The following is a 4,721-nucleotide window of genomic DNA, read 5'->3' on the forward strand; positions in this document are numbered from 1 at the left end:
AGAAATTGAGAGGACATTCCATTGATGGAAAAACACCATTAAAAGAGGCGGAAACAATGGTATCACGGAGGAAGAACAACTTGCAGCTTTCGAAAGCACAATGGAAATAATGGGATCATAGAAAGATGAATGATGGAGTACTCGTTCCTGATAGTTGATGGACAATTTCCAGCATTGCCAAGACTACCTTCGAAGCCAATAATCTTGGGATCAAACCATCCATCATCCAAATCATTCGGTCAAGTGTGCAATTCTTTGGTTTGCCGGATGAGGACAATAATAAACATCTTGCTAATTTTCTTGAAATATTTGATACTGTTAAGTTTAATGGTGTTAGTGATGATGGTGTTAGTGATGATGGTGTTAGACATAGAACTTTTCCATTCTCATTATGTGATACCCTCAAAGATTGCTTTCAGTCTTTTCTTGGTGGTAGTATCACTACATGTGCTACTTTAACTCAGAAATTCCTTACTACATACTTTCCTCCTACTAAAACTACTAAGATGTTAAATGACATTACCTCCTTTTCACAGTTGGATAGGGAGTCATTGCATGATGCATGGAAATGTTTCAAGAGTATGCTTAGAAAATATCCTCATCAAGAGCTACCCATGTGGTGACAGGTAAAAAATTTTTATTGGTGTCACCTTGGCTAACCGAGCTACCATTGATGTAGTTGTAGGTGGCACTATTATGAAGAAATTGTCATCAGAAGCATTCAACATCATTGATAAGAAGCAACTAATCTGCATTCATATGTGCAAGAGACCGACAAAAGAGTAGCCCATTCACAGTATCGATGCAATAACTCCATTGTCGGCTCAAATGGCTGCACTAACACAAAGAATTGATCACTTTTGAGCTGCAATGTGGAATAGTGCACCAATAGGACCTTGTGGTGCGTTCGGTCAAATGGGGCACTTGAGTTAAGATTGACAGGTAGGGAATCTGAATGTTATTAGTGAATATGCTAATTTTGATTTCCATGTGGCAGGTCTAAATTCAACCCATACTACAGCACTTACAATCCGGGATGGCGTAGTTATCCAACTTTTTCATGGAGTAACAATTAGCAGCAAGGACCCCCTGGATATCATCAACCACGATAACAACCTCCATAGGAGAATAAAAGCAATCTCGAATATATGCTTTTCAATTTCATCACTACAGCAAACACCCGATTCCAGAACCTAGAGATGCAAGTGGGTCAATTGGTAAGCCTAGCCTCCGAAAGAAAAGAGGGTGAACTTCCAAGCTATACCGAGAAAAGTCCTAGAGAACAAGTCAATGTCATCACTATGAGAAATGAAAGAACCATTGTTTGAAGAGTCATCGAAGGAACAAGAGAAGGAAACACAACTTTAAAAAGAGGAGAAGCCCTAAGAGGAAACAAAAAGGAGTCCTCTAAAACTCAATTTAGATGTTATTCCCCCATATATCCAATATCTTTTAAGAATTCTAAAAGCTAACTTGGATAAATAGTTCGAGAAATTTCTAGAGGCATTAAAAAAGATTCCAATTAACATCCCTTTAATTGATGCTCTTTCGTAGATGCGGAGCTATGCGGAGTTCTTGAAGGAGGTGCTCGTAAACAAGAGAAAGTGGGGCGGAGGTGCAACGATGAAGCTCAATGAGGAATCCTCGGCAATTCTCTAAAACAAGCTATCACCAAATCTCAAGGATCCAGGGAGTTTTTCTATCCCTTGCACCATAGGAAATACCGATTTTGAGAAAGCTTTATTTATCTAGGTGCTAGCTTTAACTTGATGCCATACTCTATTTTTGAGAAACTTGGAATGTATGAGCTTACTCGCACTATAATTCTTTTACAACTAGGGATAGTGGAGGATGTGTTGGTCAAAGTAGGAAAATTTGTCATCCCTGTTGATTTCATTGTGCTAGATATGGAAGAAGATAAGACTATGTCATTAATTATAGGAAGACCCTTTCTTGCCACAAGTAGAACTTTGATTGATGTGAAAAAAGGTCAACTCACTCTTAGACTTAATGATGAACATGTAGTCTTTAATATGTTTAAACCTATGAAATATCTGCATGAGAAGGCATGACATATTTGCAATTGATAGCATTAATACCCTTGGAACTGACGATGCGTATTTAGTCAAATGTGATGATTCAAAGAAAGTCGCATTTAAAAGTCTTATGGGGATAATTTGCAGGACATGCAAGAAGGGCATGAAGAGGTTCCAAGTTTTGTAGACACCGGATAAGAAGTCAAGTCAAAATTGCAGAAGGTTTTGCTTTTTAATGGATCAACTTCCAATCAAAACAAAAACCACTAGTTGCAGCATAATCCAAATGGAAAAAAGGCAAGTGAAGATAAATGACGTCAACCTAATAAGATGAAGATATGGAGGAACCCAAGTCGACAAGAATGTCGGATTTTACAAGGAACGTACTAAGGCATGGCATGAATCTCACATGAGAAAGAAAAAATTCAAGAATTGTGACAAGTGGCATCATAAAAACAAGGGTCCTATTAGAGTGGATTGGCAAAGGCTCAAGCACTATATTGGTCGGACACCACCTCCCGTTGAGCCCCCTCCTCATGTTTCCATAAATTGAGAATCGTACCATCAAGCTAATAACATTAAACAAGCGCTATGTGGGAGGCAACCCACGGTTTTTTTGTAGGTTCACTTATCAATCGAGGGAACTTCTAACAGCCCGTGCCCAAAGTACGTGCAGAAGCCACTCGTAGTTTTGCAAATCTCCGATAACCATACCCACGACTTACCACCAGCACGCTTGCCCTAATGCCTAACTTTCACTTATTTTCATTTTTATTTTTTTACGATTTTTCTCTCCTTTCATTCCTTATTTTCCTTCATTCTCTCCTCATATTTTTTTTCTCTATATATATTAAAAGACAAAAAATCTAAAATTCCCAAATCAGACATAAGTCAAAATTAGGGCTCTAACCCTCCTCATACTTGTGCAGACATCTTCTCCACTTTGCAACTCCATCTCCTCCGCCCACAGCGCTCCATGCCGAAACTTAGCATAGCCTACAAAATCGGAGCACCTATCTCGACCGCCGAACACATCGTCGCTCACCATCTCATCCTCTCCCAGTAGCATGGATTTGCGAGGAGCACAGTAGTTCTCCTCGCACCGCTACACCCGGACCAGCTGCTGCCTCATCCCACCTCACAAATTTTTTGTTCTCTTTTATATGTTTTTTTCTTTTTCCCCTGTTTCTCTGTTTTGTTACTTTTCTTTCCTCCTACCCATTTTCCTCTGTCTCTTTATTTTATTTCTGTTGTTTGAGTTTTCTCCCACTAAAGCAAAACTTTTATTCTTTTTGATATTTTTGACTTCTCGTTTATCTGACATCATCTAGTGCATTTCACAGGTGCAAGATGGACATCCCAGGGCCTTCTTGTTCACGTTGGTACCAACACCTCCACTTTCACTCTCAGCATCATCAGGGCAGTATTCGGCCCTTTCTTTTTCCCATTCCTATCCATGGGATATAGGACATTGAGTGCAATGTCATTCTTAAGTGTGGGGGCGACTTTTATGCTTTCAAAATAATCTTGGTCGACTTGATGTGGTTTCATTTATTAACTGTTAAGTGCACGTTGAGTTTGTTCTGATGAATCCCAATTTGACTCTCGTTGACATGATAAATGAATGCATTGTTAGGATTGCAAGAGACAATTGACATGAGTAGGAAAGAATTCAAAATACCAGACTTGTTTTGTATCTTGATAATTATTTTGTATGATGATTTCTTGTGAGTAACACACATAAGCTAAATTTTGTGAGCTTTTGGGCCTATGAGCACATATCTTATCGCTCCGATATTTTTGTTTGGTTGTGTGATTGCCATCTCTAGTTTGATTTTTCTAAAACTTTCTCGGTTATACATGTTGAGGTTGCATGATTGAGTTTGATGTAGTGAAAATGATAAGGGGATTCGGATTAACCTAATTCTTGTTGTTAAGCCTGGACAAATATTCCACCCTTAGTAGCCCAATTGAGCTTGAGCGTAATTTCGTTGTCATTATAGCCAAGATACAAGCCTTGATAACCATTTTTCACTAGACTTTTAAACCCCATGTTTAAAGGATTAGAATGACAGCTCGTGGACTGCTTTCCTCTTCAGTATATGGTTCAAATACACAATCTCTACTCCCTCTGAAAAAAAGAAAAAAAACAAGGGACAAAAAGAAAAGAAAAGCAGTTTGTGGAAGTTGAAAAAAAAGAAAAGAAATGAAAAGAAAGAGAAAAATAAAAAAAACAAAAGATGCAAAAAACGTTGTGATGCAATGCAAATAGAAAAAAAAAAAGAAGTTAAGAAAAGCTGAAAAAGAAGGAGTGTGTAGTCAACCAAGTATAAACTTGAACCAATAAAATTCATAAGATTGGCATGTTATGCAAGCATTGCCATCTAATTTCTTTAATTCAAAAGGACCTTTTTAAGATATTCTTTTTTGTTTTCTTACTTCCAACCTAAACCTAAAGCCCCATTACAACCCAAAAAAAACCCTTTGATTATTGCACCCAACTCCCTATTAAGCATTGGAGATGTGATGTAAGAGCAAACATACGGTAAAGTCTTGCCACGACATGACTTGAAAGTTGTTGTTCACCTATAAACACTTTGAGAGTATTGAGTATCGTAAGGGAGGTGAACTTATTTTGCATTTTGATTTCAAAACGATTGTTGAGACAATTGATGCATTGTGTGG

General features: G+C 38.0%; 1 non-coding gene across 1 annotated transcript; it reads right to left on the minus strand.

Annotated features, from left to right (window-relative positions):
* Nucleotides 1–503: 503 nt before the first annotated feature.
* Nucleotides 504–610, minus strand: LOC148784368 (small nucleolar RNA R71). Its single transcript, XR_016063914.1, has one exon. It is a non-coding gene; the product is annotated as a small nucleolar RNA R71 (small nucleolar RNA).
* Nucleotides 611–4,721: the final 4,111 nt, after the last annotated feature.

Source organism: Sesamum indicum, linkage group LG13 (assembly GCF_026168435.1).
Source record: "Sesamum indicum cultivar Baizhima isolate 11 linkage group LG13, ASM2616843v1, whole genome shotgun sequence".
In the NCBI taxonomy this organism is placed as follows: domain Eukaryota; kingdom Viridiplantae; phylum Streptophyta; class Magnoliopsida; order Lamiales; family Pedaliaceae; genus Sesamum; species Sesamum indicum.